The sequence below is a fragment of the Chiloscyllium plagiosum genome, unplaced genomic scaffold (genome assembly GCF_037043375.1).
Source record: "Chiloscyllium plagiosum isolate Xiang-an unplaced genomic scaffold, Cpla_swu_hap1 HiC_scaffold_11, whole genome shotgun sequence".
Lineage (NCBI taxonomy): Eukaryota > Metazoa > Chordata > Chondrichthyes > Orectolobiformes > Hemiscylliidae > Chiloscyllium > Chiloscyllium plagiosum.
Window position 1 is genome coordinate 52451114 of NW_028270149.1, and position 26869 is coordinate 52477982.

Here is a 26869-nt window from a genome sequence, read left to right on the forward strand (position 1 = left end):
GCTCCCCCTGAATTAAGATTGGTTGCAAGAGAACACACAAAAAAAATGAGACAAGATAGCAAGGTTCAATGTAATGGCATTAATGATGTTACTGATGTAGTTCCATAGAAGAAGAGAGAGACCATGCTTCCAAATGTGGCCAGCAGGCTTTCTGGGAACAACATCTGGCCAGACAGCTGAACATGTTTAGTTGTTTGTGATTAACACAGGCATTCCGTAAACCTGCACAGTCTAACATTCAACACTGTCTTGACATCTCAATGCAAATATTTTGAAAGTTAGCACCATACTTCTCAGCACAGAAATGCTGCACAACTGTGTTCGAAGCATAATGTATGTCATTTTGTGAATGCAGGGTTTCTCTCATGTTGGCATCAATAGCCATGCAGCTGGCTGATTGTCATGCAAAGGAAAGAGAGGCTAATGTTTACAAACAACATCTAATCAATCCTCCGTTCTAAGCTTTTCTTTCAATGATATTGAATCACCCTTGAAGTTACTTACAAATAAAAGTTAATTATTTAAAAGTTAACGTATTTCTTTCTCAAATAACCTGAGCACCTAACTTCAGGCTGCCATAGGTACAAAGGTGAGAGGCAATAGTGAACCAGTTTTGTTTTGCAATTGTTTATTAACCGTTTGATACTGTTGTAAGTGAACATTGTAAACTTCATCACACACTCTCACATACACACGGACACAGGTACACACAGACGCGCACACAGACACCCACACGCACCCTTATAGACACACACACATACACTTTCTCACACTCACAACCCCCACTCCAGACAGACACACACATACAGACAGACAAAGACCCACATGCACACATATATTTTGTGTGGTGAATTTGTACTTGCAGAGTTACATTGCACTTTGCTCAAAAACTGCATACATTCATGTAGAACTCTGAGCTAAAAAACTGCATGAATTTATGTAAAACTCTATTATCTCACTTTTTAGATTAGAATCAATCTAAACATCAGGTCATAGACAGAGAACACAGGGGGCTAACACCTTCAACATATTGTCTAGCTATCACCATTGTTAACAGCTAACCCGAGGATGCAACTATAAAATAAAGGGTTTTGTGATTTACACATGAAAGAAGTGAAACTATCACTGTATTCTAACAGATGAAAGGCTTAACAGACAATCAATTTTTCAATGTATAATTTCAGTTACATCACACTGCAAATTTTTGCTATAAATTCTGTGTTACGATTGAGCCCTCCACAATCACCTGATGAAGGAGCGTCGCTCCGAAAGCTAGTGTGCTTCCAATTAAACCTGTTGGACTATAACCTGGTGTTGTGTGATTTTTAACTTCATCAATTAACAATGTATTACAGGAGATCTGCAATGAAAGAAAATTGGACTTTGTAGAGCACAAGTTTCCTCACAATTGCTTTCATTTTGTAAATACCTGTAACTATTCCACCATTTGCCACCAGAACTGATAAGATAATATTAAATTTCAGCGCTTATTATCCTGAAGTAATTTCTAAATCTAGTGCAAGTTTGTGTGTTTAATGTTCTTGCATTAAAAGTGATAGAATATTAGGTACACCCTTGGTTAAGTTCTCAGAAACCCATATTCATTCATACCCTTTATAGAATCATACAGCATGGAAACAGACCCTATTGTCCTACCAGTCCATGCCAAACATAATCCCAAATTAACCGAGTCCCACCTGCCTGCTCCTGGCCCATTTCCCTCCAAACCTTCCTATTCATGTACTCATCTAAGTTTTTTTAAATGTAACTTGGTGGGAGACCTATATTCAGCGCTTCTTTGAGACATATTTTGTTTTTTGGGTAGTAATATCATCTTTTTTGATGCAATTGTTCAGCTTTCATTAAATTTTCTAGGTTGCCACATGCCAAATTAAAGGTTAAAAACACAATCACTTTTGCTTTTGTACGCTCGACATTATCAGGTACTTTGCACAATCTTATTCATGTTTTAACTGAATGCAGGACATTTATTGTTAGTTTGAAGTTGTATTATTGTTGGAATCATAAAAAATGGAGTTTGTAGTTTTAATTACAGTATCTTCTCTTGTAACTTCAGTTTCAGAGGTAAAATCAATAAACGACTCGTCGTACTCCACAGGCGGCAACCCTCCATTCCCTGCCATTGTAAGTGACCTTGACTAAAATGAACTCTTACCAGGGTTACAGGTCTGATGTTTATTCAGGCATAGTGAAACAAGTAAAGGAGCTAGATGTGACCAGTGGAATAATTGAATTAAAGCATTCCAGCCAGTCGAGAGCTCTCTGACTTTATCAGCTAAATGTGTGGTGCAATATCATAATAGAACAAAAGCATAAGTGAAAATTTAAACGTAGAATTTAAGTTGCTGACCTGACCTCCTCCCACCAACACCATCCACTCAAAATGCCTCATTCAAAACCCACCTCGCCCATGTAATAACACTTTGAAAGCACTTTTCAGACACCGAACAGATGCAGATCGTCCAACTGCAAGATAAACAGTTGTCAAATGGTTCTGTTGGCACATTTTCACAGCGTCTCTGAAAGACGGTTCCAGTCTATCATATCCATTTAGGTGCCAGCTGTGTACACGGGTATCTGTTATAAGAAAAGGGGACAAAGATGGAATCGTGATTTAATGATTAATATTACAGAAGCTCAGAAAATCTTTCACCAATATTAATTCAGTAACCTTGGTGTAAAGTGTAGAAACAGAAAATTCAGACATAATGTCATTGAAAGGAAAACAAAATAAATACATTACGCACACACTGTTTATTACCAAGCTTGGAAAAGATCCTCCTTATGTTGTTATTTTTAGCAATGTACCTTTACTTTAAAAACTGACAATTGAAATTTGAGATTTCTAAGATTAGAACTTCATAGAGTGAATATAAGGCACCCATTTGACTGGTAAGGTTAGCTCCAAAATATTACTTTGTGTACACCTAAGTAGTCAGACAGGACAGCTCAGTCTGAAAACTGTAAAGAATCAGTTTTAGAGTAGAGACTCAGGAGTATTTCTTTATAAATGTCATAACCAACACTGAAATTGAGCTGAGGACAGAATACTAGACTGAAGAAACAGGTGATTTATTGGGAAAAAGGTCGTAATGACATTCTGAAAGATAGGGTGGTAATGGTATTGAGGCTGAGTCCATCTCGGATTCTGAGGTTTCACTAGATGGAGGGGGAGAACCTATGATTTCCAACAGGCCCTCTGGCTGTTCTGAGGGGCCAGGTATGTTTTGCTCCTGCACTGTTTGCAAGGTAACAGCTTTCAGGTGATCCACATGCTTATTCAGGAGTGTATCACCTATCCAAACTTTGTAAGTCATGGTACCTGATCTCACTTCAACCACACCTTGAACCCATATAGGGCCATTTCCATGATTCTCTTACCAAACTTCATCCCTGAATTAACTTGTCTCTCTCACTTCAAGGCATGTGGCCGTCATTGGCGTTCCTGCTGCCATTTCACACATACCACCTCACCCCCAGGTCTGAGGTATGGGGTAGATGAAATCCATCCTGTGTGAAAACAGATATAGAGAGAGGAGGGGGGAGAGAGGAGGGGGGGGAGAGAGAGAGAGAGAGAGGGAAAGGGAAGTTGAGAATGATAATTTTAAAAAATTTAGTATTTTCCTGAGTTTTCATGGAATAGGAATAGGAGTTGCACAGAAATTATTAAAGCGTCTCTCTGGTACACTGTTCAAATGTCTTAGAGAGTACATGTTTGATCTTTAATTTGTGCTAAATTGTTCATTTGGCCATCCCATCTTCATAGTCAGGGTGAGGAAAATCAAATTAGTTTTTTGTATTCTCCTTATTGCCATCTAGTGACTTCTGCTGGAAAGTACACATGCATCCTGTCAGAGGAAGGTGGGGTAAGTCCAAACTGGAATGTCCCCGATAATCAAAACTCCTGTCAGAATTTCGGCTTCCCCTGATCTTTCACTACAGATTTAGTGGTGAAAATCTGCAAAAACTCCAGAGAGAGACTGCGTACACTGTTACTTGTGGGATTTTTGTGAACCTTTCGATGAAGTTGTAATGGATAGTTACGAGACCTCTTGTCTAAATGCAACATTAACTGTTGTATGAATGAATACAATGACCCAATAACAATTTGTGCCATACTGAAACTAGAACAGTGAATATGGAGCATAAAATGTAGGACCCTTCACGCCATGGTGTCTGATCCAACATTCAATCATGCCAAATATGTTCCTAAATCCCACTCTCCCACCTGCTCCCTGTAACCCCGGATTCACTTGCTATTCCAGGACCTATCGATGCTTGTCTTAAATACGCTCAATGACTTGGCCTCCACAGCCTTCTGTGGCAATGCATTTCATAGATTCACCACACTCTGGCTGAAGAAATTTCTCTTCATCTCACTTCTAAAGGATCATCCCTTCACTCTGAGTTGTGTCCATTGGTCCTAGGCTCTTCTACTGGTGGAAACATCTTCTAGACCTCTCAGTATTCTTTAAGTTTCAATCAGTTACCCCGTCATCCTTATAAACTCCATCGAGTACTGACCCAGAGTCCTCAACCACTTCTCATATAAAAAGCCCTTCATCTTTGAGTTCATTCTTGTAAACGTCCTCCTTCCAATGCCAGTATATCTTTTCTTAGATATTTGGACACAAAACTGCTCACAATATTTCAAATACAGTCTGATCAAAGTTTTATGCAACCCAAAGATTTTTTTAAATTGGATGACTCAGCAGCTCAGTGGTTAGCACTGCTGCCACACAGTGCCAGTGCCATGAGTTTGACTCCACACTTGGCTGAATGTCTGTGTGTAGTATGCATATTCTCCCTGAGTCTGCATGGGTTTCCTCCGGGTACTCGGTTTCCTCCCACTTTCGAAAGATGTGCAAGTTAGGCGAATTGGCCACGCTAAATTGTTCATCGTGTTCAGGGATGTGTAGGTTAGATGCATTAGTTAGGGTGAAATGTAAAATAATAGGGTAGGGGAATGAGTCTGGATGGGATACTCTTTGGAGGATTGCTGTGGAAGTGTTGGGCCAAATGGCCTGTTTCCACACTGTAGGGATTCTAAAACAGTACATCTATGCCCTTGTATTCTAGTCCTCTTGAAATGAATGCTAACATTGCATTTGCCTTCCTAGCTGGCAAATAAAATTGCATGTTAATCTTAGGAGAATCCTGAACCAGGATTCCCAAGTTTCTTTGCGTTTCAGATCTCTGAAGCCTTTCCCCATTTAGAAAATAGTTTATACCTCTATTCTGAAAAATGTGTTGCTGGAAAAGCGCAGCAGGTCAGGCAGCATCAAAGGAGCAGGAGAATCGACGTTTCGGGCATAAACTCTTCTTCAACTCGACCCCTGTCCTGATAAGAACAGACTCTTGATCTTAGCCAAAAGGCCGAGAACCCGCAGTACTCCAGCTAAATCTGTCTCAGAGGTAATCATCCACTATCCCGTCGTCTCGTCCTGGGAGAACCACCTTGGTGATCATGGTATCTCCCCTGGCACGTCCGCTGCTTCAAACCTGCAGCACTCCAGCAAAATCTTCTTCATGAATACCGTCTGATCGACTGGTGTGTGCTCCTCCACCTTCTTCACAGTCACCCTGGCTGTGTTGCGAATGCCCTGGCCAGGGCTGCGAGCGGCTGCTGAGGCCATAGCTCTGAGGTTGGCTGGTACCTGAATTGGCATTAGGCCGAAGCCAGCATAAAGATCCACCAAGAGCAGGTCAGCACAACCAAACGATCCTCCAACGGTGTCTGGAGGCACCCAGAAGGAAGGGCGGGCTGTAGCGGAGCAGACGGCAGACAGCGGGGAGATGCAGCAGCCGATCCAAGCTCCTTCAAGACAGACGGAGGAAATGGAAGATGAGGGATCAAAGGAGGTAGAGGATTGGATTACTGTCAAAAGCAGGAAGAGGAAACCTCCCAAAGCCACCCAGCGAAGGGGGGAGTGACACCTTCACGACGAGGATACAGGCAGCTCTTCCGACGGTGAGGACGGGCACAAGGAGGGTCGTCACCAGAGGAAGAGACAGAGCGCCGCGGGGCAAAAGGAGGGCAGCACCGCCCAAGCAGGAAAAGACGATCCCTCTGAGGGGATGGGTAAAGGCCTCCCCCCACCTGGTGAGAACCAAGAGGTACCCACCGGCCCACAGCTCCAGGTAACTGGGAGCAGCGGTCCTGTGACAGCCCCGCTGTCAGATGGAGAACTGGACTGTGCGGACCCTGGGCCCGACCCGAAGACCCCATCGTGGCCCCATCGTGGAGCCGGACAGCTACCTCAGCCCTGGGAGGGTCCAGCAGTTTGCCGTCACCACGGGGATGCACACAGCTACCCCAGAGGGGCAAGACCAGCAGCAAATGGACACTTGTAACCTCATAACTGTTAAAATGGGGATAAGAGTTGCCAGCATCAATGTGCGTAGCCTCAAATTGGCTACGCGATGTGTTTCTACGATGGCCTTCCTGGCCAACGTTAAAGCCGACGTCCTGTTTCTGCAGGAGTGTGGGATACCACACCTCAGCAGCTACAGGAGATGGTTGTGCCCAAGGGCCATCATTTTGGTCGGGGGGGGAACAATAGCCACGCCTCCGGCCTGGGGTATCCTGTTGCGAGGAGGCAACTTCACCATCTCCGAGGTTAAGGAGATGATCACTGATGTCATGTACAGGAATGCTCCCCTGAGACTGATTAATGTGTACGCCCCAGTGGGTCATAGTGAACGGTTGGCCGTCCTGCAGTAGCTTCCACTGTTGCTGGCTACGTCCAGGCCGGTCATTCTGGCCGGAGACTTCAACTATATCATTGATGCAGATGGACGATCCGGTGGAGGGGACAGTAAACTGGACACCACGTCCAGAGCCCTGGTGGACACGGTAAAAGATGCCAAGCTGCACGATGTCTTCAGCACTCTGCAGACGGAGCGCAGCGTAGATACACCTGGTCACGGGCAGACGGGTCTATCCGCTCAAGGATAGATTACCTGTTTGTGTCCCGAACGCTCTCGGTCAGATCCACCGACGTCAAGCCACTGCCTCCTGCTGGCCGACTGTCACCTACAGGACGAGCAGCAGGCTGGTAAGGGAACGTGGAAGCTGAACACAAAGCTGTTGACCCCGGGAAACATTGAGGAGCTCAAGAGGGACTACACAGGTTGGAGAACCGTGAAGCCCCTCTTTGTGTCCCCAGCGGACTGGTGGGAAACAGTAAAAGGGAACATCAAGAGGTTCTTCATCCTCAAAGGTGTTCAGGAGGCGAGAGAGATGCGGGGAAAACTGTCCCAGCTCCAGGAAAGTATGCAGAACCAGCTCCTGCTGTAGACGATGGGGGTCGTTGTCACGGAGGACCTCAAGGAAGTGAAGGGCCACCAAGCCTCGCTCTTTGCCCCGGAGGCCTCCAAGATAATCTTCCGGTCCAGGGTCCACTCGGTGGAGCAGGACGAGACGTGCTCACGTTTCTTCTTCCAGAAGGTGCACAAAGAGAGCTCCGTGCTCAGCAGCCTGAAGGAAGGAGATGGCTCAATAACGTCATCTCAGGCTGACGTCATGAGGATCAGTAAATCCTTCTATGCCAGTCTATATGATGCGAAGCCGACCGACAGCGCGGCCTCCCAGTCATTCCTGTCCTCTTTCACCGAGGTCTTAGATGACAGAACACGCGAGAGGCTGGACCAAGGCCCTCGATTCCTTTGAAAAGAATAAAACTTCCGGAAGCGACGGCTTACCGGTCGAGCTCTATTCCGCTCTGTGGGACTTGATTGGCCAGGACCTGCTGGAGGTGTATGTCAGTATGCTTCGGGCAGGTACCATGAGTGAATCCATGAGGAAAGGCATCATCACCCTCATCTACAAGCGGAAGGGGGAGAGGGAGGAACTCAAAACTTGGAGACCAATCTCACTGTTGAATGCGGATTACAAAATTCTATCAAAGGTAATCGCCAACCGGGTCAGGTCTGCTCTGGGGTTGGTGATCCACCCTGATCAAACCTGTGCTGTACCGGGCAGGAAGATCGCTGAGAGTCTCGCACTCCTCAGGGATACGATCGCCTACGTGCAGGACAGAGGGTTGGACACCTGCCTGATCAGCCTGGACCAGGAGAAAGCCTTTGACAGGATATCACACAGGTATATGAGAGATGTTCTCTCCAAAATGGGCTTTGGGGAGGGAATCTGCAATTGGATCAGACTGCTCTACACCAACATTGTCAGTGCAGTCTCAATGAATGGGTGGGAATCAGATAGCTTCCCAGTCAGATCTGGAGTCAGGCAGGGCAGCCCTCTCTCTCCTGCCTTGTTTGTGTGCTGCATAGAGCCATTTGCTGAGTCCATCAGGAAGGATGCGAGCCTGAGAGGGGTGACTATTCCTGGCAGCGGGGGCCTGCAGGTTTAGGCCTCCCTGTACATGGATGACGTTGCCGTTTTCTGCTCGGATCTGCTGACCATGGGCAGACTCATGTGCATATGTGACCAGTTCGAACGGGCCTCGGGGGCCAAGGTCAACCAAGGCAGGTCCGAGGACATGCTCTTTGGGAACTGGGTCGACCAATCCTCGATCCTCTTCACCGTCAGGACTGACCACCTGAAGGTGCTGGGTATTTGGTTTGGGCATGCGCCAAATCTTGGGAGGAGCGTATCAGCAAAGTGAGGCAGAAACTGGGCAGATGGAAGCTACGGTCGCTCTCCATCATGGGTAAAAACCTGGTCATCAGGTGTGAGGCACTGTCATTGCTGTTATACGTGGCACAGGCCTGGCCTATTCCCAGAACCTGTGCTGCTGCAGTCACCCGGGCCATTTTCCAATTTATATGGAGGTCAAAGATGGACCGGTTCCAAAGGGACTCGCTGTACAAAGATCTGGGCAAGGCGGGCAAAAATACACCCAATGCCACCCTCACCCTGATGGCCACCTTTGTGTGTGGCTGCATCAAGCTGTGCGTGGATCCCCGGTATGCAAACACCAAGTGTCACTACGTACTGAGGTTCTACCTGTCTCCAATGTTGCAAAGGATGGGCCTGGCCTCGCTGCTGCAGAACGCTCCGAATAGTTGAACCGTTCTGTACCACCTGTCCTTCGTGGAGAAATTTATGAAGAAAAACACCTTTGACCACAAGTCCATCAGGAAGTGGTCAGCACGCAGTGTCCTTGAGACCCTTCGGGAAAAGGAGAGGGCGGATCCTATCGAGCGGTTCCCTGAGCAGACTGTCAAAGCCATTTGGCAGAATGCCTCATCGCCAGAACTTTCCAACAAGCACCAAGACATGGCTTGGCTGGTGGTGAGAAGGGTTCTGCCTGTGAGAACCATTATGCACGCCCGGACTCTCAGCCGCACCGCACGCTGCCCTCGAAGCGGCTGCGTGGGGCACGAGACCGTCACACACCTCCTCCTGGAATGTGCCTATGCAGAGGAAGTCTGGAGAGGAATGCAGTGGTGTTTGTTGAGGTTCATCCCGAGCAGCGCTGTGACGCGGGACTCCGTGCTCTACGGTCTGTTCCCCGGGACACACACTGAGACGAACATCAACTGTGCCTGGAGGATCATCAACTCGGTGAAGGATGCTCTCTGGGCGGTCCGAAACCTGTTGATCTTCCAGCTCAAGGAGTTGACCCCGACTGAGTGTTGCAAACTGGCACATTCCAAGGTCCAGGACTACGTGTTGAGGGACGCGCTGAAGCTTGGGGCAGCTGCAGCCAAGGCGCGGTGGGGAAAGACCACCGTGTAACATCTGCCTGCCTAAAGAAGAACAGGGGGCTCACGCAGTCATTTGGGCTCTGCTGACGCCTCAGCTAAATATATGGACATATGATTGATAAATATACAGACCTGTGTATACAAATGATAAATTCTGATCTCTGTATGTAAATATTTACGTATGTATGGCATAACCAACTGTACAGACCATCAAATTATATTATGAATAAAGTATGTTTTTGAAATCAAAAAAAGTCTCCTGCCTCCCTCCCTTTTTAAACAATGATGTTGCATTAGCTATTTTCCAGTGTTTGGTGACCTTCTCTGACTCTCCTGATTCCTGAAATATCACCACTACAATCTCCTCAGCTATAACCTTCAGAACTCAGATGCAGTCCATCTGGTCTGTGTGACCTAACCACCTTCAGGCCTTTCAGTTTCTCCAGCAACTTCTCCCTAGTAATGGTCACTACACTCAACCATCCCCTGGCTCTCTTGGAGTTCTGTTATGCTATTGATGTCTTCAATTGTGAAGACTGATGCAAAGTACCTATTCAGTTACTCTGCCATTTCTTTGCTCCCTGTTACTAATTTTCCACCTTTATTTTCCAGTGGTCTATTCTTGCTTCTCCCTTACTTTTTATGCATCTAAAAAAAACTCTTGCAATCTTCTTTTATTTTACTAGCTAGCTTGCCCTTATATTTAATTCTGCCCCACCCCTCTCCATCACTTTTTAGTTATCCTCTGCTGGCTTTTAAAGACTTCCCAATCGTCTGACTTCACGGTAATCTTTATCACATTGTGTGCGTTTTCTTTTGCTTTTATGTTGACCCTGATGTCTCATGTCAGCCATGGTTCTCTCATCCTCCCCTTACTACCTTTCATCCTCGCGATAAATTTTAGCTCTGCCTCCTGAATTTCCCCCAAAACTTCCTGCCATTCTTGCTCCACTATCTTCCCTGCTAGGCTCCCCTTCCAACTAACTCTGACCAGCTCCTCCCTGAGGTCTTTTGCAGTTCCCTTTGCTGAATTGTAATATCACTTCATCTGATTCCAGCCTCTCCCTCTCAGAATGCAGGATAAATTCTATTATGCAATGGTCACTAACCCCTAGGGGTCTCATCAGCTCATGACACATCACCAAATCCAGAATTGCCTGTTCCCTAATGGACTATATCACAACTTGCTCCAAAAAAAAAATCATCTTGCAGACATTCCACAAATTCCTTTTCTTGGATTGTGGTACCAACATGATTTTCCCAGGCCTGAATATTGAAAAGCTCCATGGTTATTGTAATAGAGCCTTTTTTATAATGCCTTTACTACCTACATCCTCACAACCTGACTACTGCTTGGAGGCAGTACTGATCAAAGGTTCCGACCTGAAACCTCCCCCTGCTCCTCTGATGCAGCTCGACCTCCTGTGTTTCTTCCAGCTCCACATTTTATCGGCCTGTGCATGATTTCCATCAGCGTTTTTTCCCTAATCGTTCCTTAACTGTACACACACAGATTCTACATCTTCCAACTCTATATCATTTCTTGCTATCATCTAAATTTTATTTCTTACTCTCAAGGTAACCCTGCCCCATCTGCCCATCTGTCATAGAGTCATGGAGATGTACAGCATGGAAATAGATCCTTCCACCCAACTTGTCCATGCTGACCAGTGAAGAGGGAGATGGCAGAGGGCAGGGTGACACTAGGCACATGGACACACAAGATGGCTGCTAAGCCATCAGTTGGCCAACTTGACACACAAGATGGCCACCGGATCACAATATGGAGAGAAACAGCAGGGCAGATACACACACTGCCTGGGGCCACCAGAATGCCAGTACAATGCACTCACAACCTAGTTGATTAGTTTAAGGTGGCTGGGGGAGAGAACACACATCAGTAACAAACACTGCCTGCCAAAGTGTCTGGGTCCAGCCAACACCTCTTGTAGAAATGCTAACAGCTTGATACAGGTTCAATAGGAAATGCTAATAGCTAGGGCTGCAGTAATCGTCCTTCTCAGAAAGAGCAATTAGTGCCCATTACTACAGCAATGGATATTGAAACTGATAATACCTGCACTAAAACTGACAATGACCATGTGGAAATTAACAAAGGCTGTGATGGAACTGCCAAAGACTGTATTGAAACTATCAATGATTCTGCAATGATTGCCAGAAATAAACCATGTTACAAAGACAATAATCTCATCACTGACCTATTGTATCACAAGATGTATAAAAATTTCTTGACATGTACTCCGGTCGAGAGAAGACTCGCAGCTGACCACTGTACTGTTGTTGTCTTTCTCCCCTCGACGAGATGTTGTCTCTAAAATGGGCATTGGGGAGGGAATCTGCAATTGGATCAGCCTGCTCGACACCAATATTGTCAGTGCAGTCTCAATCAATGGGTGGGAATCAGATAGCTTCCCAGTCAGATCTGGAGTCAGGCAGGGCTGCCCTCTCTCTCCGACCTTGTTTATGTGCTGCATAGAGCCATTTGCCAAGTCCACCAGGAAGGATGCGAGCCTGAGAGGGGTGACTATTCCTGGTAGCAGAGGCCTGCAGGTTAAGTCCTCCCTGTACATCGCCGTTTTCTGCTCGGATCTGCTGTTCATGCGCCGACTCGTGCATATGTGACCAGTTCGAACGGGCCTCGGGGGCCAAGGTAAACCGAGGCAAGAGCGAGGCCATGCTCTTCGGGAACTGGGCCGACCAATTCTCTATCCACTTCACCGTCAGGACCAACCACCTGAAGGTGCTGGGTATTTGGTTCGGGGGGGGGGGCTGGGGCGTGCGCCAAATCTTGGGGGAAGCATATCAGGAAAGTGAGGCAGAAACTGGGTAGATGGAAGCTACGGTCGCTCTCCATCGTGGGTAAAAACCTGGTCATCAGGTGTGAGGCACTGTCATTGCTGTTATACGTGGCACAGGTCTGGCCTATTCCCAGAACCTGTGCGTTGCAATCACCCGGGCCATCTTCCAGTTTATATGGAGGTCAAAGATGGACCGGGTCCAAAGGGACTCGATGTATAAAGATCTGGGCAACGGGAGAGAAAATACACCCAATGCCACCCTCACCCTGATGGCCACCTTTGTGTGTGGCTGCATAAAGCTGTGCGTGGATGCCCGGTACGCAAACACCAAGTGTCACTGCGTACTGAGGTTCTACCTTTCCCTGGTGTTGCGAAGGATGAGTCTGGCCTCGCTGCCGCAGAACGCTCCAAGTAATTGGACCATTCCGTATCACCTGTCCTTTGTGGAGAAATTTATGAAGAAAAACACCTTTGACCACAAGTCCATCAGGAAGTGGTCAGCACGTAGTGTCCTTGAGACCCTTCGGGAAAAGGAGAGGGTGGATCCTGTCGAGCAATTCCCTGAGCAGACTGTCAAAGCCATTTGGCAGAATGCTTCATCGCCAGAACTTTCCAACAAGCACCAAGACATGGCTTGGCTGGTGGTGAGAAGGGCTCTGCCTGTGAGATCCTTTATGCACGCCCGGACTCTCTCCCGCACCGCACGCTGCCCTCAAAGCGGCTGCGGAGGGGACAAGAATATCACACATCTCCTTCTGGAATGTGCCTACACAAAGGATGTCTGGAGAGGAATGCAGTGGTGTTTGTCAAGGCTTGTCCTGAGCAGCTCCGTGATGCGGGACTCCGTGTTCTATGGTCTGTTCCCCGGGACGCACACCGAGACGAACATCAACTGTGCCTGGAGGATCATCAACTCGGTGAAAGACACTCTTTGGTCTGTCCGAAACCTGTTGATCTTCCAACTGAAGGAGCTGACCCCAACTGAGTATTGCGGACAGGCACATTCCAAGGTCCAGGACTAAGTGTTGAGGGATGTACTGAAGCTTGGGGCAGCTGCCGCCAAGGCGCGGTGGGGAAAGACCACCGTGTAACGTCTGCCTGCCTAAGAAGAACAGAGGGCCCACGCAGTAAGGGGGCTCCGCTGATGCCTCAGCTAAATATATGGATGGTAAATGTACAGACCTGTATCAAAGAATGATAAATTCTGATCTCTGTATGTAAAGAAGTGGAATGTATATGTATGTATGGCATCACCAATTGTATAGATAACAAAATAATTTTATGAATAAAGTATATTTTTGAATTTAAAAAAATTCTCTCCCCGAAACTCCGGTATTTCTTTGTGCAATAAATTCTGTCATTGAACCCTGACTCTGACTCTGAGGCTGGTGATTTTCCTCACAACAATTGGTGCTGCGAGCAGGGTTCTTATTACTGGCGCCCTGGTTGAAGGCGATGATCGGGGGACTGGGGTAAGAACCAATTTGTACCTGCAAACAGGAAGAGTCAGACCGGGCCAAAGACACAGTTTAAAAGGTATACCGATGTAATGTCTAATTTGATACAGTACTGAGTTAAAATTTTTTAAGTACATGTCTGTGGAGAATAAGTGTTTAACTGTATTAACTGTTGTAAGAATCTGCTGCTTGTGCTGAAACAGCCAGAGGACAGGTCGTGCCTGTCTCAAAAGCCCTGCCGTAAACTGGTTGTTAAGAGGGATAGCTCCCTGCCAACCATTCCCCACACACCCCGCTCCCCCCCCCACCCCCCCCCCCCCCCCCACCCCCCGCGCCCCACCACCACGCGAAGGTTGGGATTTGAAGTGGGAATTGAGGCGTCAAGGGCACTAGGAGCTGTGAAGCACCAGTGGAAAAATCAGGTAATATTGGACTCTGTAGGGGCGAACAATGCAGAGTCCAGTTAGAGTTTAAGTTAAAAGTTGAATGCTATCTGTACTTGTAATTTCCAAGGTGATAAGGAAGATCATTCTGGCCAAGAACCAAACCTCAGTGGAGCACATGTAACCAAGGTGTGGAGCGTGGATACTGTGAGTAACTGTGATACCCTGTCAGTCTGTAGTAGAACGACAGAGCTTGAATAGTGGCGGCGACCGGGAGAGTAAAGAGTCCCACCATTAAAGAGCACACTGGGCTAGAGGTAGGTTTCTGGGCCTATCGGGAGGTGTTGGGTCAGTAGAGGAGGCCGGGAGGGTAAAGAGTCCCACTAGTAGAGATAACACACCCTATTGAACTGACATTCCCAGCCGAACGGTGGGTACCGACTAGTAGTTGTGGCTGGGAGGGTAGACAAGTCCCACCGGTAGAAAGCACACCTTGCTAGGAGGATGCTACGGCCGTACGGACGGTGCTCGGACAGTATTATTGGCCAGGGGTAGAGAAATCCCCACTGGTTAGGAACACTTTACTGTTGGTGGTATCCAGGGGTACACAATCTGCTAAATGACAGGTCAAAGTTCTAAGGGGAATACTGCAGGTTCCCTTATTGAGAAATACAAGGCTAACAGAGAAGGGTGGACAGAACAAATGAAGAAGAGTGATTGGGATCCATCCCAACAGAGAATGTGGATAGATAAACAGAAACAGAATAAAACTAAAAAGATAGAGGTAATGTTTGCACACCAGTTAGCAGGCCTAACCAAATAAGTGAGTGCCTCCACGAGTAGGTGGAGAAAGGTCCAGGAGCAAGTTAGAGAACTGGAGGGCAGAATAAAAAATTTAGAATTCACCTTAGAAAAAATGTAAGAGGAGAGAGAAATGGACTGTCTCCCCTCCTACGAAACTGTCCAGCAGGAGTCAACTGCTCCCTCTGTTGGACAAACCGTGCAGGAGTATAACTTCACGCACGTTACCAGAGGAGGCAGAGTCACAACCTAAATTGAATTATAAACCCTTGATCCCAGGAGAAAGGCAGCAGGTTATGGCCTCCCTGGGCAAATTATAGCCACGGAGCACAAACACCAGGTTCTGGGAAGAGCTGGATAGTGTATGGGTAGGGCACCACCTACACCTGAGGGACATACACCAGCTGGTCCAGGCAGCCTGCCCAGTGGACAAGTGGAGACAGCTAGCTGGTGGACCTCACAGCAGCCCGAGACTTTAGGGGAGGATGGGGGACACATGCCATCGCCCTTACAGCTGAGATAGATGCCCAGGAGGCCCGCTTCACCAATTTTAAAGAAGAAATCCAGAGGGTGCTAGGAGATGCTCCCACAAACTGGAGCGAGATCACAACCATTAAGCAACTTAAAGAGGAAGGAACCTCTGAATATGGGAACAATTATTTAGGATCTATCAGGAATCCTCAGGGCAAGCAAACCCATATCGGGGGGACTGGGCATTCATCCAAGCTTTTAGAGATGGGCTCTCAAGTGCCCATCAAGCCATCCTGAAAATGGGAGTAATAATGTCCCAGGAGTATGATGACCTAGTTGAGTGGGCTAGCAGGGTGCAGGAGGCAGAAGCTCCTGCAGCAAAGGCAAGACCTGACAAAGCAGCCTACCAGAATGGAGGTGAGAATAGAATAAAATGATCCTGCCACCACTGTGGCCGACAGGAGCACTTTGCTCGAGAATGTAGGGCCCCATGAGCAGGGAATAGAGCAGGGAACAATGTAAAATACTGCAGCCACTGCAGCAGAATAGGACACATAGAAGCAGTGTGCTGGGGAAAGCATAGGGCACCCCCAAACGCCACCCGGAACACTGCAGAACCACGGGAATCCCGAGGTCAGCAGAACTGACAACCAGCTGCCCCATTTGTCAGGGTAAGGGAGAGGGGAGAATTTACATGCCCGCAGTAACAGGAGGGAGGAAATGTGACATGCTAATGGACACAGGAGCCGCTGTATCCATCACAAACCTACCCTTACTCCACACAAACAAAATGATTCACTTAACTGGGGTAGGAGGGGATAAAACACCAGCTTACCTAAACAAAAGTACCATAATGGGCAATGATCTCATGAGAGAATATAATGTTCTAATCGATTGTGCAAAAGGGAAATTGATTTGGCCCAGATAGGACAGTCGGAAGACTGAGTTCAGGAAACTTACAAATCACCATGAAACTATTAAAGTGGCTACAGTCACCAGTAGGGACTGGAACCTCAAAAAGGAGGGAATCGGAGCCATCTGCATCTCTGTCCTCGGAGCCTGGGCAGAAACAAAGTTAGATACAGGTCGAGGTAACACAGATCTGATAAGGGTTCCCGGACCGGAGCATAAGCCCTACCGGCAATACCGAATAAAACCCGAAGCAGAACAAGCACTTGTGGAGATAGTGAAAGGAAATCCTGAAAGCAACCACAACTACGATTAGTTCTCCAACATGGTCAGTAATAAAGACTGATGGGAGCTACAGGCTCACCGTTGATTATACAGGACTAAATAAGGTCACCCCCAAATTGCACCCCTTTGTAGCAGACCCCTCCACCATTTTAAACAGGTTGGCCCCCGAACACGAGACATTTACAATTTTAGACATAGCCAACGGCTTCTGGTCTATTCCGTTACACCCTGAGTACCAAAACAAATTTGCTTTTACATTAAGGGACAGGCAGTACACGTGGACTTGCCTGCCACAAGGGTTCCACAACAGCCCCACTATTTTTCAGAGGCTGATGAGTGACATTCTAAAGACAGTAGATTTACCAGAGGGTAGCACTGCCCTCCAATATGTAGATGATATCCTGCTGTGGTTCTGTTCGCCGAGCTGGAAGTTTTTGTTGCAAACGTTTCGTCCCCTGTCTAGGTTACATCCTCAGTGCTTGGGAGCCTACTGTGAAGCGCTTCTGTGGTGTTTCCTCCGGTATTTATAGTGGCCTGTCCCTGCCGCTTCCGGTTGTCAGTTTCAGCTGTCCGCTGTAGTGGCCGGTATATTGGGTCCAGGTCGATGTGTTTGTTGATGGAGTTTATGGATGAGTGCCATGCTTCTAGGAATTCCCTGGCTGTTCTTTGTTTGGCTTGCCCTATAATGGTAGTGTTGTCCCAGTCGAATTCATGTTGCTTGTCGTCTGCGTGTGTGGCTACTAGGGATAGCTGGTCGTAATGCAAAGGTTAGAACAAACAGTCTTACCACAAATTCAACCCAAACTCTGGGTCAGAAACGTTGATGACACCTTTGTAATCATTAAAAACACGGAAATAGAGAAAACACACCGGATCATCAACTCCACACTCACAGGAATCCGAATCACGAGAGAGGAAGAAAAGGACAACCAACTCCCATTCCTGGACGTGATGGTACAGAGAACACCAAACGGAGAATTCACCACTAAGGTATACAGGAAAGCCACACACACAGACCAAGTCCTGAACTATGAAAGCTACCACCCCAATACACACAAACGAAGTTGCATCAAGACACTATTCAAAAGGGCCACAACACACTGCAGCACACCAGAACTGCAAAAAGAGGAAGAGGAACACCTATACAAGGTATTCGCCAAAAACGGATATCCTCGCAATTTTATCAACAGATGCCTAAGGGAAAGACAACGGAACGAGGACATGCCGCAACCCAAAGGACTAGCCACACTACCATACATCAAGAACATCTCTGAACTGACAGCCAGACTAGTGCGACCACTAGGACTTATAACAGCACACAAACCAATAGCCACAATCAGACAACAACTCACCAGAACGAAGGACCCGAAACCCAGCATGAGCAAAACTAATGTAGTGTACAAAATCCCATGCAAGGACTGCACAAAACACTGTATAGGACAAACAGGAAGACAGCTAACGATCCGCATCCACGAACATCAACTAGCCACGAAATGACACGACCAGCTATCCCTAGTAGCCACACATGCAGACGACAAGCAACATGAATTTGACTGGGACAACACTACCATTATAGGGCAAGCGAAACAAAGAACAGCCGCCAGGGAATTCCTAGAAGCATGGCACTCATCCACAAACTCCATCAACAAACACATCGACCTGGACCCAATATACCGGCCACTACAGCGGACAGCTGAAACTGACAACCGGAAGCGGCAGGGACAGGCCACTATAAATGCCGGAGGAAATACCACAGAAGCGCTTCACAGTAGGCTCCCAAGCACTGAGGATGTCACCTAGACAGGGGACGAAACGTTTGCAACAAAAACTTCCAGCTCGGCGAACAGAACCACAGCAACGAGCACCCGAGCTACAAATCTTCTCACAAACTTTGAAGATGATATCCTAATTGCTTCAGAGTCAGGACACCAAGAAGCTTTATGTCAAGTATTGCAGGAATTGGCAACCGCAAGGTTAAAGGTCAGCCCCACAAAGGCACAGATTGGCAAAACACAAGTCTTCTCTCTGGGACACCTTATATTCCAGGGACTCAATAAAATGCCCAACGACCGCAAGGAGGCAATCCAACTGATGCCACGACCTGCTGCTGTCAGTGGGGTCAGAAAGGTCTTGGGGCTATTCAACTACAGTCGGAGCTTTATTTCTGAGTTCACAAAATTGGCTGAACTGATCTAGAGATTAATTAAAAGGAGCCAAGCCCGCTTGGAACATGTAACCTGGGGGCCAGAACAGGAGGAGGCATTCAGTCAGCTTAAAACTTGACTCATATCAGGCTCTGGGCTAGGGCTGCCATATCCCAGCAAGGATTTTCACACCCACTGTAATAATGAGGGAGGATTTTACTCTGCAATGGTCACCCAAGACCACGATAACAGGAGAATGCCCATAGGATACTACTCAACTACAGAAGGGCCAGTAGGCACCGGGTTCCCCAGGTGCATAGCAGCCTTAGACTGTACTGCTTGGCCGTTAGGGTTAGCAAGCCCATAGTAATGACAGGGAATATCATCCTCCACACTAAATACACCCTAGTAGAGATGCTAAACACAGGGAAACTGAGGGCCATTTCCAATATGAGAAGGCCAAAGTGGGAGGCAGTTCTTTTACCCCAAGTTGGTCCATGGTAATAGTCAGGGATATGGGAGAAAACCCAGCTGAGGGAATTCTAGACGCAGGGGAACTGCACATCTGTAGCGATATAGATGGGGATGAAGATGGGGGGGTGAGTAAACGATACCCCCCTAGACACAGCAGAGGAGACTCTCTTCTTGGACGGGTCATGAAAATACATAGCAGGATCGCCCCCAACAGGACGGGCTGTGGTAAATGATAACTTAGAAACAGTTATGTCCGGAAGGATTGATGGAAGTCAGTCTGCACAGGTAGCAGAACTGGTAGCACTCACCAAAGCACTGGAACTAGCAAAAAGGAAAAACCGTGAATATATACACAGACAGTCAATATGCCTTTGTTGTAGTCCATGACTACATGGTGGCATGGGGTTGAAGAGGGTTCACCACTGCAGGGGGAACCCCTATCAGACATCAATTAAAAATTCAGGCACTATTTTGTGCCAGTGAACAGCCAAAAGAGGCTGCACTAATAAAAATAAAGGCCCATCAAAAAGAGCCAGCAAAAGAGAGTCCAAACTTTCTAAAATTCAAATGAAACCAGGCAGCAGACCAAGCAGCACAGAAAGCCCTAGAACAAGAAGTCATTAATGAGACTGCAATAGCCACTACTGATTTAGTGAAAAACGCTATCAAATTCAGCAGCTGCAGGAGGACACCCTGCAGGAAGAGGAAGAACAATGGAAACTGCAGGGGGCATTCAAAGAAAAGGATGGTGTCTGGAAGCGAGCAGACAAGGTGGTAGCACCAGTGTGAATACAGAACACATTGCTTGAATTACACCACGGGCTCTCCCATACAGGTAGAGAGGCCATGATAGCAAGCCCAGGGAGAGAGTGGTGGTGGAAGGGAATGGGAAGAGATGTTGCCAAGTACTGCCGCAGGTGCATGGTTTGTGCACAACATAACCCAGGGAGACCCATACAAATTAAGATGGGGCACCAGCCCAGACCTAGGGGTCCCTGGGAACACCTTCAGGTGGATTTTACAAGGCCACCATCACCTTCCCGTGGGAAAACGTAATGCTTGGTCATCATTGACCCAATTCACCTGGTGGGTAGAAGCATTCCTGACCAAAAGCTGCACTGCAACCACTGTGGCCAGAATATTAGCAGAGGAGGTAATCCCGAGGTGCGGGGTGCCCCTCCAGATCGACTCCAACCAAGGGACACATTATACAGGAAAAGTCATGAAGATGTGTGCCAATTGTTCGGCATTAAACAAAAATTCCACATCCCCGATCACCCCTAGAGCTCAGGATAGTAGAGAGAATGAATAGAACACTCAAAAAATGTTTTAGCTAAGGCTATGCAAGACTCAGGCAGAACATGGGCTGAAGTGCTGCCAGGATTAGAGTGGTGCTGGAAAAGCATAGCAGGTCAAGCAGCATCGGAAGAGCAGGAAAATCAGTGTTTCGGGCAGGAGCCTTTCATCCTACCTGATTTTCCTGCTCCTTGGATGCTAAAACCTAAACCTCTGCCCTCTCATTCTGGATTCCCCCAACTCAGGGCGCTTTTGATAGAATGCATATCCTTGGATATTTAATTCCCAGGAGAAAGTGAGGACTGCAGATGCTGGAGACCAGAGTTGAAAAATGTGGTGCTGGAAAAACACAGCAGGCCAGGCAGCATCTGAGGAACAGGAGAATCGACGTTTCGGGCATAAGCCCTTCTTCGGGAATGAGGCGGGTGTGCCAAGCGGGCTGAGATAAAAGGTAGGGGGGAGGGAATTTGGAGGAGGGGCGCTGGGAATACGATAGATGGAAGGAGGTGATAGGCCGGAGAGGGGGTGGGGGCAGAGAGGTCGGGAAAAAGATTGCAGGTCAAGAGGGCGGTGCTGAATCCGGGGGTTGGGACTGTGATAAGGTGGGGGGAGGGGAAATGAATTCCCAGCTTTGATCCCCTAGCAGCCGTGTCTCTGTGATGCTCACGTCATACCTGCCAATTTCAATTTGCACTACAGTCTCATTTAGCTTGTTTTGTGTAATGTGTGTATATGTGTACAACACCCTCAGTCCTGAGTTGACTGGCCCCTTCTCATGGATGTCCCCTTATCTGCTGTATCTGATAGGTTTTAACCATGGTAACATGGTTGATGTTGGCGACAAGCTCATTTACATTTGAAAAGATTGTACAATTGCTATTCTTATACAATGAAATATATTTCCAACACGTGGGAAGATCACCAGCTGCATATTCCCTGCAACTCACAATACACTCTCATTTGGAACACAATTGTCAATCCCTCAATTTTTGAAAAATCATTAAAGTTCATGTCAGAAAGTGGTGGTGAACTGCCTTCTTGAACTTTGTTAGCATACCTACACTGCAATAAAAGTAAAATAGAGTGAATTCTGGAACTCTGAAATAAATGCAGAAAGTGCTGGAAAAAACCCAATAGGTCTGGCAGCATCAGTGGAGACAGAAGCAGTGTTCAAGTTTCAAGTTCAGTATGGCTCTTCATCAGAACTGAAGACTCTTAATATGACAAGCATTTTTGTACTGATGCACTTACCACCCTGCCCGGTCACAGAGGATGTGAAGCTTCCTACTGCAGTTGGGTTGTTTGAATGTTCACCATCATTTGTGACTGAATAATGATGGGAGTGCAGAGCTTAGATCTGGTCTATTGTTTGTAGAATCACTTGGTCTTGTCTATCAAATATTGCTTACGCTACTTGGCATGCAAATAGTGTTCAGATGATTTATCAGCTGAGAGGGAGTGGTAGGTGGTAATCAGCAGGTGGTTTCTTACCCATGTTTGACCTGTTGCAATTAGGCTTCATGAGGACCAAAATCAATGTCAAGGAATCCCAGAGCAACATGCTCTCAATTGTATTACCAATGTTACACCACCAACACTGATGGGTCTGTCCTTTCGATGGTGCAAGACATACTTAACAATAGTTATGATGGGGCATTGTCTGTAAGGTATGATTCCATGAGAATAAGTATGTCAGGCTGTTTGTCTAGTCTGTGAAACAGCACTCCCAATTTTGGCATAAGCCCCCAGATCTTAGTAAGCGGAGGTGGGAAGGGAAGCCTGGAAGGATTGACAGGGCTATGTGTACCATTGTTGTTTCCAGTTTTTCAATTCTGGATTGTCTGTCTGTTTGCATTTCTTTTATCAGACTTTGTAGTGGTCAGTAACAATAGTCATTAGAGCCTGCTAGGTCATCTGAGAGGGCAGTAAAGAGTGAACTGCATTGCCAGGTAAAGATCCTGTCCCTAATAGCATAATGGATGGACCAACACTAAATGTTCTGCCTCAGTTTGGGGAAACTACTCCCCACCACCTTCTCAAGTATAACTAGGGTCCGGCACCACATATTGGCCTTGCTAGTGATGTTAACGCATCAGGAAATAACACTTTGCAAACACAAGTCAAGATTTGTAATCAGTCCTACTACAAAATAATCATCAAAGTGCAAGGTCATCACATATCCCTGTCTATCCTTGTGTGTAATCTAATTATAATGTCAAAAAATTGGTTATGTTTTGGATTACTGGGGATAACCAGCCATGGTTATGGTAGTGCACAACCAGAACATGGAACCTGATAATGTGCCTTTCTAGGACTTACCCAAGACTTTCTACTGGTGCTGTAGTGCTTAATCTTTGATGCCACTTTCTTGACAACTGCCTGAAAGGTCCCAGATATATCAGTTTGATAATACTGAGAGCTATAGTTTAATACTGGGCATACTTGAGACTGTACATTCAAGTGCAGGAGATGTTCCTTGCATTTCTGTATTTAAGAACAAGCAATTTTATTTTACTTTTTAGTCTTCAGCTTTCGATTTTTTTGTGTGAAGGTGGCAACTAATGACAGGGGAGAGGGTTTAGAATGCAGCTTTGACTGAGTTGAATATGTTTATTGTCTAAACTTTGCTTGACCTTGACATATTTCACTTGTTCTGATTGCTTCCAGTTGCCTTCCCTGCCCTTCTCTTTACCGTTATTTGCTTCCATAGTTCTCAGCCCATGCATTTTTGTAAAGGATCTTCTATCAGTTCCTTCAGTATTGAGGTGAGTCATTACACAAGACACATTTATTTATGGTTACCTTCAGAGTTAAAAATAAATGCATCTTGAAGTTTGAGGAATGTTGCTGGCTGGTTCTTTGAGAAAAATACCTGGGCACACTCAATTGGAGTGAAGTCTTTGAAATAATCTTTGAATAGAAAAAGGCTCACATTTGTGAGGATGTTGGCCAAGTGCGATTATTGTCATTTTCATATCAGGCTCTGAATCGACTTATGCACCTGATGTGTTATGCTGAGCGAGGTAAGAAGAAAGAGAGCCCTTTGCATTCTTTGTTCCAGGCCAGTCATGTTTTTGATATTTTTACGTTTTTTTCTTTCTGACCCTGTCAGTTTTCATGTAAGGATGTAGACCAAACAATAGATGAAACAGTGTGATGTTTTGAGATTTAAGACTTTTTTATCCAGCTTCATTCTCACAAACAGAGTGAAAGTGCCACTCCATTTAAATAAATGTTTTCCCTAAATCTAGTGAGGGCAAGAGGATGGCAATTGCAATGATGGACAGTGTTCAGTCGATGCCTGAAGTTATTCTCTCATGCAACCTGTTTGGTCAAACTGGGTTAGTAACAGAGCTATCACACTTTGACTGGCAAGAAGATTCTTTTTTTTTAATTTTTTGTTGATATTGAGAAGAGGTGTGCTTTTAAAGTTCAAATAGCATAGGTGGATGCTTGATTGTTCTTGAGTATGATTCTGAACTGTCTGGTTGTATATCTTCTTTCTGTCTTCTCTATGATGCAATATCTTTCAGAAGTTTTGTGGTTAGCCTGGGGAGTAAAACATTGCAGACTTCATCACTGAACCTGTAGGGGGGGTTGTCAGCAGGACCAGCAGCTACTGTGGGAACTGTGTCTAGTCTGAGAAAGAACTATGGATATTACACATGAGCAAAACAAAGTGGAGTTCGGGTCAAAGTGGCCCTAGTGGATGGCTCCATTTGGCTAGCAGGTCATGTAGGTGGGTTGTTGATCCTTAACATGTCAGGAGCGCAGTTTGCAGAGTTTGAGCTTCCTCACTGCAACAAAATCCAAAGTAGCAGAGACAGACTTGCCTGATTTAAGGGCTATCCATCAGAACCACCTTGACAAGAATCAACACAACATGAATAGTTTTACCTTTTAACCTTCTATTTATCACTGGGCAAGGTGAATTTTAACCCTGACAGATTTTGATCTGAAAAGGAAATTTCAGATGTATGAAAAAGTTAAATAAGTCTCCATTTGTTGCCAATAAAGGTAAAAGTTACCTGCAAACTTTCTTTAGTAGCATAGTGAAGGAGGAAGCAGGTTTACGTTTCTTAGCTATGAAGTGTTGACAGTAAGAATGCTTCACAGAGGGCTGTCACAACCAGAGACAGGTTTCAACTTGCTCATTCTTCTCTCTGTGAGAATGTTATGTTCCTTTGAGATTATGTGGCATTGACAACATGCATGTTCAGTCTAGATAATTAGTTATTAAGGTTAAACAGTATAGTGGGAATTGATGATAAAATAAGGTTACAATAATTTTTTTTATTCACTCATGGGATGTGGACTTTGGTGGCTGGGACGACATTTATTGCCCATCCCTAGTTGCCCTTGAGAAGGTGGTGAGCTGCCTTCTTGAACTGCTGCATGTTAGTGTTAAATGTTCTGCCCCTCAATCTGAAACCATATCTTGCTTTAGATGTCACAGAATAAGTACCAGATCTGTCACCTCCTTCACAATCTAGATCTTCTCATTGAGATAAACTGGATGGCCGAGCATAAACCTCACTGCATAAGAATGTACTTTGTTAATCATCTTACATGTTATAGTATATATTTAAATAATGTCATATTTTCTAGTGTTTTGGTGTCAATCTCTTCACATTTTTAAGTTCACATATTTAGCAGATGGCAGGGGACATCTTACTATTGAGAACATGGTCCCAAGCTGGTTATCAGCTAAAAAGGGACCATACACCTTAACAATACATCCCTGAACATCTGTTCCTTCATATAATACTGTATTCCCTTTATTACCTTGTTTCTTAAATGTAACTGAGTAGACTGCAGAAGTAAGCAGCTGGTTTATAATTAAACACAATTAATTGATGCCATAAGATCTAGTTTTCCATTCTGTGGAGGTCAAATCTCATGGGTTCAATGGGAGGCTCTGTGACAGCTAACTTTATCCCTGTGCAAAAGTGCAATTTTCTTATTGGCTGGAAAAAATAAAGATGTGAACATGAATACAGGATAATGATGGAAAGGGAAAGACTTATTGTACCATCAAACCTAATATATCATATTGACTCAATTATTGACTTAAACACCCTTCCTAATCATTCTCTGTGTTATTTATTCATGAATAACAACTGTGAAGAGGTTTCAAGAGGTAAGGCAGACAGTCTCTGAATATCTATAAGTTTTTACTGTTTTCTTGCTTTCTGCTTGGCCAATGTGTATCCTTACATGATATAAACAAACGCATGCAGTTCTTTGGAGGTAGTCATTTGATCAGTTGCTATTGATCAGGAACGCTGATAGATAATTTTCCCCATTGCTAAATTTAATTCCTCATTTCTGTTGAGCGAACTGATCCCTGTTAAATTAGCATTGCAATTAAGAAGAGCACTTAAAGGAGAAATGACAAAGGTCTGTCAATATCGCCTTTTTTGATCACTATCCAGCCTGACCCACAAGCCTCATTCCTGATGGAGGGCTTATGCCTGAAACATTGATTCTCCTGCTCCTTGGATGCTCCCTGACCTGCTGTGCTTTTCCAGCACCACACTCTCGACTCTGATCTCCAGCATCTGTAGTCCTCACTTTCTCCAGGTTGATTTTTACCCCTGTGAAGATTATACATGTGTCAGAACACCAAAGGAGGACAGTAATGGATTTGGTTATGATGTCTCACCGTGGTATAACATACGGTTTGCATTGCTCACTCGTCTCTTGGTCGAAGATGGAGAGTTGTCATTTGGAGAAAGTAATCAACGGCTGGCTGTCAGAGAAAGGGGAATTGCACAACAGCAGGAGTCATTGTTTTCCTAATGGTAGGGCAAAAATGAAGAAAAATACATGTAGTCCTCCTGTAACACCGTAGTTGCATTCCAGCGAAACCTCGCTTAATAGAAAATTGCTTAATAGAAATAATGGGGCCTATGGGAAAAGTGGGGTTGGGGCAGACCAGCAAAAAATGTCTCTCACAATCACTCAAACATTACCCAAATGTCTAACACAAAGTATAACATAGCCTAAATGAAGGTTTAAATCATATTTATAAATGAAACAAAAGTAAATTTAACACATTATATTGTAAAAATATTGCTAATGCAGGGACAGAGGGTCATCATCATAACCACCTTCAGGCACATTTGTAGTTGCAGAAG

The 26869-nt window shown here is 45.7% G+C and overlaps 1 long non-coding RNA gene across 2 annotated transcripts in view; it reads right to left on the reverse strand.

Annotated features, from left to right (window-relative positions):
* Positions 1-479: 479 nt before the first annotated feature.
* The window catches only part of LOC122557497 (uncharacterized), a 32493-nt gene continuing 6103 nt past the window's right edge, over positions 480-26869 (reverse strand). Inside the window, exons 2-4 of one of the 2 annotated variants that reach the window (XR_015758581.1) lie at positions 26395-26527; positions 3403-3531; positions 480-2598 (exon numbers count right to left, since the gene is read on the reverse strand). This is a non-coding gene — a long non-coding RNA (uncharacterized LOC122557497). Of the gene's footprint in view, positions 2599-3402; positions 3532-24157; positions 24279-26394; positions 26528-26869 lie in introns of those variants that run through there. The other variant, XR_006313854.2, reaches the window with a different exon arrangement.